Consider the following 12736-nt stretch of genomic DNA (forward strand, 5'->3'; position numbering starts at 1 on the left):
CGCTGGTCTGCAAGCCGCCTCCAGTTCTCACGGACAGCTCACGGGCTTTGTCACTGCCAGGAACGCTCCCCTGGGTGGTTTCTTGCTCCGCTGACAACGCCCGAGGGCGCGTCCCTCACTTCTCTCCTCGATACTTAACGCTCTGGTTAGCTTCTTTTCCATGGGGTGTCGTGGGTTTGGAGGCACCAACTCCCATTAAACATCAAAATTGCACCTAAGTGTGTGTTCAATTGGCCACACCGCCGTCCCTAGGCCACGAGGGGGCTGCACAGGCAGGCCCAGGACCCAGGGGAGCCCCGTCCCTAAGCCATGGGGGGCTGCGCAGACAGGCCTAGGACCCAGAGGAGCCCCTCACTCATGGGGGGCTATGCAGGTGGGGCCAGGACCTGGGGGAACCCTGTCCCTAAGCCACGGGGACTGTGTGGGCAGGCAGGCTCAGGACCTGGAGGAGCCCCATCCCTAAGCCACAGGGGCTGCACGGACAGGCCCAGGACTTGGGGGAGCCCCTAACCCGTAGGGGGCTGTGCAGATGGGCCCAGGACCCAGGGGAGCCCCATCCATAAGCCATAGGGGGCTGCGCGAACAGGCCCAGGACCCAGGGGAGCCCCTAACCCATGCGGGCTCTATGGGTGATCTCAGGACCTGGGGGAGCCCCCGTCCTGCCAGGACTGCCCATGCCTGCCCCGGTGCCCCCAGCTGCTGGCCCTCACCTCCTCCCACCTGGGCTCTGTCCCCGCGAGCAAGGGCTGTAGTGTGCAGAGGTGGTGGACAGGAAAATGGAATCAGGAAGACGTGGTCCGTCCATGTGTGGGAGGGCTGTCCAGACACCCGCTGCGGGTACAGACCTTGAGGACCCTCTGCTCAGTGAGAGAGGCTGTCACGAGGGACACATGAGCCCCTCACCAGAGGTCCCTGGAGGGGTCCCGTCCACAGGGATGGAGGGGAGGACCATGGGCACCAGGGCCTCGAGAGAGAACAGAAGTTCTGGAGGGGGTGTGCGTGTGCTGAGTGCCGCTGTGTATGGCACTGAAACAGCTGGAAGTTGTAAGTTTTATGTCAGATATATTTTACCGCCATCAGAGGAGCACACAGCAGAGGAAGTGAGAGGGACTGTCCCTTCCCCCACCGCTCCTTCAGGGAGCTGCTGCTGCTCTTCCGGAGGAGGAAGAGGCCGCTCTGATTAAATCCACTCTCACAGCGCAGCCTCTCGCAGGGGTCCTTCTCATCTAAATTACTCTCTGCAAGGTGTGAGCTCAGGCCTTTTGGAGGAGATATTTTTGTCCAGGAACCTTCCTGTTTCCAGCAGCACCCTGTGAGGCCCTTCCGGGCTGGTCCTGGGGCAGGAGAGGGGCTGTGGGTCTGACCCACCCCTCCTCGCTCTGCATCCCCTGAGACTGCTCCTCCAGGGGCCAGGAAGCGTCCTGGGCTCCGGAGCTTTGCCAGGAAGGCCCCTCCATCCTGGACACCTGGGAACAGCATGTCCTGGCCACTGGGCCCGCGGCCCCTCACCCTCGTCCCTTGCTGCCCTCTCCTGGGGACCCCAGAGCAGGAGGCTGAGGTCTCCAAGCTGAAGGAAGAGCAGATGTGGGGCACTGGGGTGGCTACTCTGGCCGATGGGTCCTCCCTCATCAGCGGCTGCTGGGGCTGCCTTTTGCTTGGTGTGCTGGCCTGTCCCCAGACATGGGGACACGCTGCTGCCACATATCCTCCTTCTGGAGACAAAACACAGTGGATTGGGGACCCAGCTTCCTGCGCCTGGAGGGATGGAGCCCCGCACAGGGGGTGAGACCAGCGCAGCCCCTGGCACCCGCTGAGCTGTCCTGCCGTGTCTCAGCACAGCAAGGGTGTGCGTGTCTCTCCCACCTGCAGAGGGATAGGTTTGCCCCTCGGTGGAGCCGGCTTCTGCGTGATGTCATCAAGGGTCAGGCAGGGGTGCCTAGCAGCTCTACTGGTCCAGCGTCCGACTCCTGGTTTCAGCTCAGGTTGTAATCTTGGGATCATGGGATGGAGCCCCATGCCCGGCTCCCTGCTGGGTACACAGACTGCCTGGGATCCTCTGTCTCCCTGCTCACCTCCACCCCTGTTCATCCTCTCTCCCCCTGGGCCCTGGGAGCTGAGCCTTCCTTGTACAGCAGCCTAGGCCTAGTGCCACCCCCAGTGGGCTGAGGGGGTGAGTTTCCCTCTGATGGAGCCGTGATGCTCCCCTGAGGAGATGTGGTGAGTGTTCTAGTTGGGACCCCAGGAAAGCAGAGCCCACAGGATGTGTGCAGAGAGAGACTGGATTAGTCCATGCCACTGTGGCTTAGTGAGTCCAAGATCTGCAGGGTGGGCCAGTGGGCAGGAGACCAGGGAAGGGCTGTAGCATCCACGGGATGCCTGCTGGTGGCACTCCTTCCTGCCTGGGGAGGTCAGCGTCTGTTCTAACCGGGCCTTCGACTGATTGGGTGAGGCCCACCTGTATAGGAAAGGCTCAAAGCTCACCACTTTGGGTTTTTTTTTTTTTTCTGTTTATTTATTTATTTTTTTTGTAAATTTATCTTTTATTGGTGTTCAATTTGCCAACAGATAGAATAACACCCAGTGCTCATCCCATCAAGTGCCCCCTTCAATACTTTGAATGTTAATCTCATCTAAAAAATGTCTTCACAGAAACACCCAGAATAATGTTTGACCTAGTATCTGGGCACCGTGACCCAGGCAAGTTGACACAATAATGATCTTCCCACAATAATGGGAAGAGAAAGTGCTCAGAAATAGTCACTGTGAAAAAGCCTTTTCCAGGCTGTCACAGATGTGGACGCGTGTGTGTACGTGCTCTTCCAAACTTTATCTCTTAATGTATTGGAAGTGCGTTTTCTGAGTAAAAAGGCCTTTATTCTTTGTATTCTTTGGCTCTGATTTTTAAAGGAAGGGATTATGAAACCAACAGAATGTGAAGCTTGAGGCTGTAAGACTTGTCGTTTTCGGTGAGTCCACAGCAAGGCTGGGTGTTTATTTATCAGTCCTTGTGGGTGTTTTAGATTTTCTCTGAAAACTGTGCTGCCAGCCACCCCTTTGGGGCTTTTCCTATGGAGAAGCAGAAGCCTGTGTTCAGGCCTCTCCGGCCTCTGGGCTGGCGGACCAGCCTCCCGCACCAGGGACCCTCAGAGGGGAGCTGCCCGCACGCTGCGGGCTGAGACCTGCAGCCTCCATAGAGGCCGCGAGTGGGGGCTCGCCCACGGTGTGCCAGGTCTGTGCTTGAGCTGCACCCTGCAGCGGAGCCACGCTTCCTCTGCTGTGGCGCCGGCGTCCCTAACCTGCTTGTTGCTGACACTACTAGTCTCACGAGTACGTTTCAAGTGGCTGAACAAATACTTCAGTGTTACAAACAATCACGAGCTCCAGAGAGTCTGTTACCTACAGAGGCTGAGAGAGGAGACACTGCCTGCGGGTGGCTGCAGTGTTGCTACAGAGTGGAGGGAAGGGCTGCAGGTGGGAGGTGGAAACCCAGGGCCTGTTTTTCCTGTTTACTCAGATGGTCACTTCTGAAAGACCATTGCAGCAACTTGCCACATGTTCTCATCGTTAGTTATTTGCAAACGTCCGTCCCGGCCCTGTGACCTGTGCACACGCTGGACGGTGAGTGTGTGCACTTCATGAACGGTGTGGGGCTGTGGCGTCTGCTCCCTGGACATTCTGCAGGTGCCCACGGCAGTCTACCTGGCCCCCAGCCCCTCACAGTCGGGGCTGGATGCTCCTCTCTCTGTAGTTCAATTCCTGGGACCACGATGCTCAGACCCCACGCAGGCCATGCCTAGGAGGGCCTGGCTGTGAGGCCACTCAAAGTTGGGCATGAGTGGGTGACATTAGTGGGCTTCACTCAAAGAGGCTGGGTGGCTACAGATGCCCCCCAGGGGCCAGCATGGGGGTCGTGGGGCCGTGGGGTCTGTGGGACCAGGTGTCTTCCTCTCCCGCTGCCCGCACTCCTGCACTGCCCTCTGTGGGGGCTGGCGGGTTCTTTCAGATGCCCCCTGTGAGGACGGTGGTGTGCAGGGTCTGGCCACACTACCTGAGCTCAGGAGGCAGGTTCAGAGCAGACTTGGGCGTTGGGGAGAAGCCCAGAGAAAATAGATGGAGTTGACATATGCTACTTAACTCAGGGTTTTCCCTGTGTTCGTTTGAGAGGAATGCCGTGGAATGTTAGCTCCAAAGGCTCACCTTCCTGGGCTGTGAAAGTCTCTGTCTTCCAGAAGTTGTGTCTGGAGGTGCTCCAGACCCCACCCTGGGACATGTACGTCACACGTGTGGCTGTGCGGTCCTCTGACCCGTTGGGGCCGCCCCTGCCTGGGGTGATCGGGCTGGTCCTGGGGGGCCAGCAGGGCCAGGTGCAGCTTGGGGGTGACGGGGCTGGGCAGCACCTCCTGGAGTGCAGGGATGGCCTTCTCCGGGGTGACGCGGTCCGTGGCTCCTGTGTGCTCCCAGCAGGACTCGAGTAGCCTCTGACGGCCTCGAAGTAATGGTGACAGTGACATAGACAACATAAAGCTGCTTTCCCATCACTGTGCGCCGCTGGAGCCCCATGCACTCATCCCTGCGCCCTGTGCTCGAGGCCTGAGCCGTCTGTGCAACCGCGCTGTCTCCCCCTACCCTGCACACCCACGCTGTCTCCTCCACCCCAACATGCACACCCACATGCACCCATGCCATCCCCACACCCAGGTGTCCCCCACAGGCAGCCCCAGCCCCAGCTGGCTGCAGGGCATGGGCAATGTGACTGGTGACACTAAGGTCTAGATTTAAATTTTTTGAGTTTTTAACTAATTTGAATTTAGACTCAAAAACCGCACGTGCTCAGTGGCTACTGAAGTGCACGTGCAGGCCCAGTGCTGAGGACACGGTGGAGGTGAACCCATGCCAAACCCCGCAGCTCCAGGAGCTTGTGCTCCTGTGACAGATGATGAGCAGGGGTGTGGGTAGGGGGGCGGCCCAGAGGGCTGAGGGCGGAGTCCCCACAAAACCCATCCCTGGGGTCCTGACCCCAGCGTGTCAGAATGCAGCCGCACTTGGAGGTGGTCTTTACCAGATGCACATGGGACACACACTGTAGGCAGAGGCCTCAGGACAAACAGTCCCCAGAACGGAGGCCACACATGCGTGTTATCTGTATCCCCAGCCATCGATGCTGAGATGAGCGGTTCAGCTCTTGTAGCCATGGCCGCCTCCCCAGGGGTGTCTGTGTCAGCTCAGCCCCCTCAGAGCCAATGCACCCCCCACTGTGGTCCACCATGAGGTCACTGAGCCCATCAGACCCAGGGACCTGTGCCCTCCCCAGCCAGGGGCTCCCTCCTCTGCAGCCACCTGCATCTGGCTCCCCTGCCTCTCCCCCGCTGGCCACCTGAGCCCTCCCCAGGGCCCCAGACTCCTCCTCGCTGCCTCTTGTTGCCTGGAGACTCATGCGTTCTTGTCCCCCTGGACCACAGAGAGTTGAGTGTGGTGGGCCAGCCACGCTGGTGTTGTCAGGCACACTGGTGAACCCCCTCCCCTGCTTACAGGAGGAGGCCTCCCTGGGGGGGGGTTGCTGGGAGGGGCCCCAAGGGAGCAGGGGGTGCCTGCCGCCCACCTCCGTCCCATGTACCTATACCCATCAAGCCTATAGGTGTTCATGACCTGAGGTAGACCAGACACAGAGGGGCCTAGGGATGCAGATCGGGGTCAGGATCACCCCTCAGAGACCCCAGGGACCACCCCCCATGCCACCACCTGGGAGAAACTGGCCAAACTTATGGACTGCCTCCTCAGAACAGCTGTGGGTCTGGGCGTCCCCCTGTAGCCGTCACTAGGTGGACAAGGCCCCTCAATGCTGGCCACAGGAAGTATGAACGTGCTTCCACCCACACAGCTCTCTGCAAGGTTCTGACCCACTTATGAATCTGGCCGGCACCAAGTAACCCCTGGGAGCTTGCCAGTCCACCATAGATGTGGGCCTCGAGTCCACACAGCCAGGCCCCAATGGACAGCTGCGTTTTCCCAGGTCTTCTGGGGGCAGGCTCCTTTGGGGATGCCGGCTGATGCAGAGAACCAGTGAGCCCCTTGGCCAGCCCACTCTGGAGCCCCCTGGCCCTGACACTGCTCAGCTGGCATTAAGCCTATCCCATGGCTTTGATGGGTGAGACTCAGGGACGTTCTGGGAGAGAGGTGCAAGCGGGCACACTCCGGCGTGCACTAGCATGTCTGGCGCCTGTGGCCAGGAGGTCTTCTCAGCAGAGCGCATCCTGGGACCAGTGGCCTGAGTCATACGCAACAGGAACTGTGCTCTAGGGACATGAAGGAATCGCTCTGGACACTTCAGAGCCCGCCCGGGTGTTCCAGAGGGTCAGAACGAGGCGTGCCCTGGGACAGGCAGGAAGGGAGCTCCCAGAACCCACATAGACGGCACCGGCCCAAAGGCAAGCAGTCCTGCTGCGGGGAGGGGCAGGGCTACAGGGAAGTGTGCCCAAGGGGTCAGGGAGGCCAGCCGTCTGCTGTGGGTAGAGGGCTGAGTGGCTACCTGCCGAGGAGTGCTGGGGTTTGCTGAGCACCCCTGCCTCCACACCCACCCCCTAGGGAGCCATTCTCCTGGGTGGGCAGGCCCCACTGTCTCCCACACTCAGCTGGGGGCTGGAGCTCCTGAGAACGAGATGGCCTTCCCGCCTCCCCGGGAGCTGCCTCAGCCCCTGCTCCCTGTGCGGGAACATGGGTCCCAGTCCCTGGGATGGACTGTCACCAGCCTGGCTCCCCTCCTGCAGAGGCTCAGGAGGACACCCCCCCCACCACCACCACCTGTGGACGGTGAGTGTGTGAGGCAGGACTGGCCCCGCAGGGAAGGGACGGGGCCTGGCTTGCTGGACCATCGGGGGTTCCAGAATGCACCTGCTGTGGCCTGAGCCCTTCCAAACTCAGGGACCTCAGCTGCCCCCCTTCGAAGGGCCAGGTAGTGGGTAGGGGCCCACCAGGGACAAGGCACAGTGGATCTCCTGCCTGGTCGCTGCTCCCTTGAGGACATGTATTTTATGACCAAGTCCGACAGGATATGGTAGAAAGTTATCCGTTTCAGGTGAGTTAGTGGCAAGTGGATGGCAAATGGGGTTTGCCAGCCTGTCCACCGTCTGAGATGGTCCACCAAGGGCAGAAGGACCCTCCTTGGCCTCCTCCCTGGGAACCAAGTACTGCATTAGTTTTGAGGCTAGTGGGGGACTGAGTGGTGGCCCCCAGGAGATACGTCCACATCCTAACTCCTAACTCCTGGCCCCTGGAAACGGGACCTGATTTGGAAGAAGGGTCCTCGCAAACATGATTACATGAAGGATGTGGAGGTGAAGAGGCCACCCTGGGTTATCCAGTGATCCTTAGTCCGATAACCAATGTCCTTATGAAAACACAGGGGAGAGACTGTGCGAGGAGGAGGAGAGAGGTTGGAGCGCCAGGTCACTGGAGGGGGGGATGCTGGAGGGCCCCTGCAGAGGGAGTGCGGCCCTGTGACACCTGGCTGTCAGATGTGGGGCTCCAGGGCTCTGAGGGCAGGCTTCATGGTCTGAGGCTCTGGGGGCTGGTCCAGGACCTCAAGGGTACCAGACAGGCTGGCTGGGCTTACCTGCTTCTGTCTGGAACATTCCCTGGGCTTGGGGAGGAAGGTGCAGAAGAGCAGAAGAAACAGGCATGCCCAGTCAGGGGGCATCACTGTGGCTGGCATCCAAGGGCCCCTGCAGGTGCTCTGGGTGCTGGGCTTGGCCCCACTGTCTGCATTGCCAGGGCTGGAGCAGGGACCGAGGGAAGCAGCCCCCAGCCTGTCCTGGAGCACCCACCCTGCAGCCCGGGAGCGCAGCAAGGCCTCCGGAGAGCCGGCGCCATGGAGGCACCTTCTCTAGGGCTTCACCGGGCCTGGTCCAGCAATCCCTGGCGGGGGAGGCAGGGCCGCAGCAGGGAGGTGGCAGCCGTGTCCTGGAGCGAGTGGACAACCACGAGGGCTGAGGGGCACTGGAGGCACCTGGGAGCACCTGGAGCAGGTGCCACCCCTGCAGCCTGCAGTGCCCTGGCCAGGCCAGCAGCCCTGCAGTGGGCCCCCCGTCCACTGGGCTTGATGGGAGCCCCTCCCATGCAGACCCTGCAGGACTCCCACTGCCGGCTTCCCTCGCAGAGCCAATGAGGGTGGGGAGGGCTGCTCCTCATGCGCACCTGCCAGCCGTCCATGAGCCTCGACCAGCGCCCAGGCTTCCCTGGGGAAGCCTATTTGTAAGTCAGTGACTGGCTTTACAGAAGCAGAGTCCCCTCCGCTCCCCGGCCTCCCCGGGCTGCTGCCCGCCGCCTGGCAGCTTTATCACCCAGTCATCTGAACTTTGCTCACATTTGGTAACATACTTTCCTTGGAAGCCGGGCTGTGACTGTCACATCCCTGCTGGCTGAGGTTCCTGGTTGTGACGTCAGGGTGGGGAGCCTGCAGCAGTAACGGATTTGGGTGCCGGCACCGCGGGAGGGGCCCTGCTGCAGGCCTCCTGGCCTTGCGTGCCTCTGTGCTCACAGCACGGGTTCAGGGGCGAGCCCCCGAGAACGAAACCGATTCATGATTCATGGAGGAGGTGCGGTGGTTCTGGGCCTTCTGCCCTGGAAGCAGGCTTTGCATCTCTCTCCCTGAAGACAAAGGGTAGTTGCTGCCGTGTGAGGGCTTCTCTTCCTGTGGGGCCACGGGTGGGAGAGTCCTACGGGTTGGCAGAGTGCAAAGAGCGACCCGTCAGGGTGTGAACTCCCCTGGTTCTGGGGGCACATCCTGGTCCATGCTGCGTGCATAGGCACAAGGGGCTTTGGTCTACTTTGCAGAGGGTGGCCCCTGGATTGGCCCCCCAGGCCAGGAGGGGTGGGGTCCGGGAGCAGCCACTGCCTGTGATCAGTGGCCAGGGGTCACGTGGCACGTGGTCTGAGGCGTCCGGGCGGGCCTGCGTGGCGAAGAGCACAGTGGCAGGGCCTTGGGGGTGCTGAGGCCCCAGGTAGCGCCCCTCACCCTGGAGTTGGCGGGCACGGGTCTCCGTGTCAGGTGTCAGGCGTCGCGTGGAGGATAAGGCTGGGGCTTCTCCCGGGAGTGCCATTCTGCACAGGTTTTCTCCACCCCAGTGCAGTGATAGTCACCCAACCCGAGTGAAGGTGTGCGGCTTTGGGGTTATGGGGCTGACCCAGCTGAATCTACTCCCTGGTCTCAGAAACATGTGTGCCATCCACTAGGTCAGGCCCTGAACCAGCTGACAGCGGGCAGGCCTGGCTCAGATCGCGGTGAGGAGCCACCTCCCTCTCTGCCCTGAACTGAGTCCAGGTGATGCATTGGAGTAAGCAGGAGGCCTTGAGTGCAAAGGCCACTTCTGGGAAGAGGTGCCCTAAGCTGCCCAGATTTCAGCCCAAGGGTGGCAGTGCAAAGGCCCTGGGGCAGTGCCAATTCTCAGGATGGGACCTAGGATGTGAAGAAGACCCAGGGTGGGCACTGGTGGAGGGTGCTATGAGGCAATCACTGACCAAGTCTTGACCATCTGGATTGATTGCTGCCAGGTTGTGGGCAGGGTCCTATTGTCTCATACCGTGCAGTGAGGCTGCCTGGGGAGCAGACTCTGGGTCATTCCTGGACTTAGATTTCTGTTTGCTTGTTTGTTTTCAGGTTTCTGTGAGGTAGATGGACAGGCTGTGCAGTGGAAGGGACATAGTGACCTCAAGGTGACACAGTAACCCCAAGGTGACCGGTGGAAAGTTGCCAGCCATGCACCGTGGGGCATATCCGTGACAATCCCAGAGGAGCACTTTCTTCAAGAGCAAAGGCCCTGTGGCCGCCAGTGTGGGGCATGGAGGCTCAGACTTCTGAGAATGAGGGTCCTAGCACATCACAGGAGGGGCAGGAGGAACATGCAAGGGGCTCGCTCTCGGGGTTTGGGGAACTCTTTGTCCGCATCCCGTGAGCTGTCTGGACAAACAGGCAGACAGATGGGGCCTGCTGGGTCCTTTCCCTCTCTGGGCCGACCGCCTCTCTGTGTGGGGGTCCCTGGCCTCCTCGTGGTGGGAGGGGATTCTGTTCTGAGGAGGGTCCCTGGATGCTGAGTCACAGGCGAGGTGACTGACCAGTCTGCGAGCAGCCGCCGGTCCTCCACGGTCCTCCACACCGTCCTCCACACGCAGGACCTGCCCCGGAAGCATCTTGCTGGGGGCACCCCTCCTTTCTTGCAGGAGATCCTGTGATCCGTGAGGAAAACATGCGCGTAATCGCTAGGCCACGGCGGCCTGGCTCTTGCCTAATTCCCTCCCTGGGGGAACCTGCGGGGCAGAGCCTCCGGGGGAGCATTGGAAAATCTTCCGCTCCCTGGGAGAGGCAGGGGGGCGGGGACCCTGAGGCCACCACCTCAGAAGGCCATGGGGAGCTTCGTCCCCCTGCCCGGGGCGGCCAGACCCCGCGGCCCTGCAGCACAGGGCGCCGTGACATTCCCGCTGCAGGTGGACGCCAGCCATCCTTGGCACCGGCAGGATGTGGGACGCACTTCGCCAAAACAAAATTCAGTATCGTCTGGAGTCGCCTGGTCAACCTCCCCACCCCCTTGGGTGCCCTCGGACCACAGGGGTCTCAAGGGGCTGGTTTCAGGGCTGCTGGTGCCGTGGGTCCTGAGGGGGAGGCTGTGCCGCACTTGGTGAAACCGACTGGAACAGCCGACGGGGGCGTGTGGGGTGTGGGAACAGCCTCAGCCCAGTGAGCGCGGGCCCCAGGGCAGGCCCAGAGGGCAGGCGAGGGCTCCTCACTCCTGGGGTGTCACGCTGCCCTGCCTCCCCCCACCACGCGGCGGGAAGTGCTGGGCCAGGGGCTGCGTGGGTCGCCAGGGCGGACCCGCCTGGGCGCAAGCTCTCCTGCTCTTCACCAGTGGGCAGGAATGGGCTTTTGGGGACGCGAGAGGCGGCCCCAGCACCGGCACCTGGTTACATGAGGACGGGAGCACAGAGAGCTCAGGGAAGGCCCCCAACTCGGAGCAAGAGAGGGGATCTCGGGCCTGTGGTGGCCGCCCACAGGGGGGCGGGCGGGGCTGTGTCTCCTAGGCTGTGAGATGATGAGCTTCCAGAACCTTCTGTGTGTGATGCCCACACTTGGCTCTGCAGCGCAGGCTCCTGTGGAAGTGGGCCGCTTCCTTCCGGAAAGGGGGGGTGGGGGAGCCAGAGCCCGGTGGCCCTCAGGCATGTCACAAGGCAGCCAGTAGGGGGCAGGCAAGGACCGCCATTCTCCCCTGAGGCCGCCTTGTCCTTGGGTCACTTCTGAGGCCTTGTCTGCACACCCAACCCTGCTGTCCTCTTGTCTTGTTTGTCTCAGACTCTGCCAGGAGTCCAGGGGTCAGAGGAGTTCCAGAAGGTTCCAGGCCAGCCTCAGAGCCCTGACCCCCACCCCTACCCCAGTGCCCTGGGCCCGTGCAGTCCCCAGATGGCCCGCCCTGGTCAGGGTCCAGCGAAGGTCCAGCCAGGGCCTGTGAAGCTGCCCCTGGGGTCGCTGAGGCCCTTCCCAGAGGACACTCGCCTGGGGGCCCACGAGGGACCCTGACCCAGGCCAGAGCAAGTGCTGTGGCCTCTGGAAGGTTCTATAGGGTCCTGGAGCTCCCACAGTGGCTGCCCCGAGGGGCCAGTGGGATGGTCATCACTGCAGCCTCGTGTACACCAAACAAGTGCAGTCTTAGGTGGTTTTTTTGCACATTTTCTCAACCATACCCAGGAATAAAGTCATGGAGGTAACCCCAAGGCTATGGGTTTGCCAACTTCCTGCTTCATGGCGGAGTGGGGATGCGTATGGGGCTGCCCCTGCCTGGAGCCCCATCCTGGACACCCCACCCCAGGCCCGCGGGCTCCGAGGTGACAGCACAGGAAGCTGAGGACCCAGTGACCGTGGGCAGCCCAGGACCTCCCACCCCTGACCCAGCAGCTTTCCGCCTCAGGTCTGGCAGGGCCCCGTGGGTCTGTTCTGACCCCGAGCGAGCAGGTGTCACGCCCACCAGGGATCAGGCTGGGGCTTTGCCCCATGGCAGGGTCCCGGTCGTTGATCCCCGGGTGCCCGCAGGTTTCCTTGTGTAGAGCTTGCAGGCTCTGGCCAGGCCCCTGGTCGGGCCAGTGGGACCCTGGGGGCACTGTGGTTTCTCCTGCTCTCCTGGGGGCCTGGACACCCTGGGTCAGGGAAGGGCAAGGTGGGAAGCCCAGGGAAGTTCCTGGGGTCCCAGGTGAGCCTGCATGGTTGCCAGGTGGCTCTCCCGGTGGCCTGGGGCAGGTGCGGAGGCTCTGTGGGACCCTGCCCTTCAGGGGGAGAGATGATGGGCACACGCTCCCCACCCCCCATGCTCTGCCCGGCTCTCCCCTCACACTTGCTTAGTTGGAACTGTGCAGACTTCTAAAATTTAGTTAATGTGTCAAAATATACAAAACATGCTGCCACTGGGCATCTGCATGTCCATGGCCACCTTCCCAAATCACTGTCTCCTGTGCCCTTCCTGCACCCCTGGGACGGCTCCTAGGGGGTCCACCTTCCCTGCCTGGCAGCTGGCGTGGTACATGGCCACAGAGCCCAGCTGTGGCTGTATTTGCTCAGACAGTGGTGTTTACCTTCCAGACACTTCCCGCCCCACCTGGTGCCACCTGGGTGTGTCCACTCCAGGCACAGAGTGACTGCCTCTCAGAGGCAAGAGGAACAGCTTTCAGTGAAGCACTGAGGAGCCCGAGTGAACCTCCATCC

This window comes from Canis lupus, chromosome 34 (assembly GCF_011100685.1).
Source record: "Canis lupus familiaris isolate Mischka breed German Shepherd chromosome 34, alternate assembly UU_Cfam_GSD_1.0, whole genome shotgun sequence".
Lineage (NCBI taxonomy): Eukaryota > Metazoa > Chordata > Mammalia > Carnivora > Canidae > Canis > Canis lupus.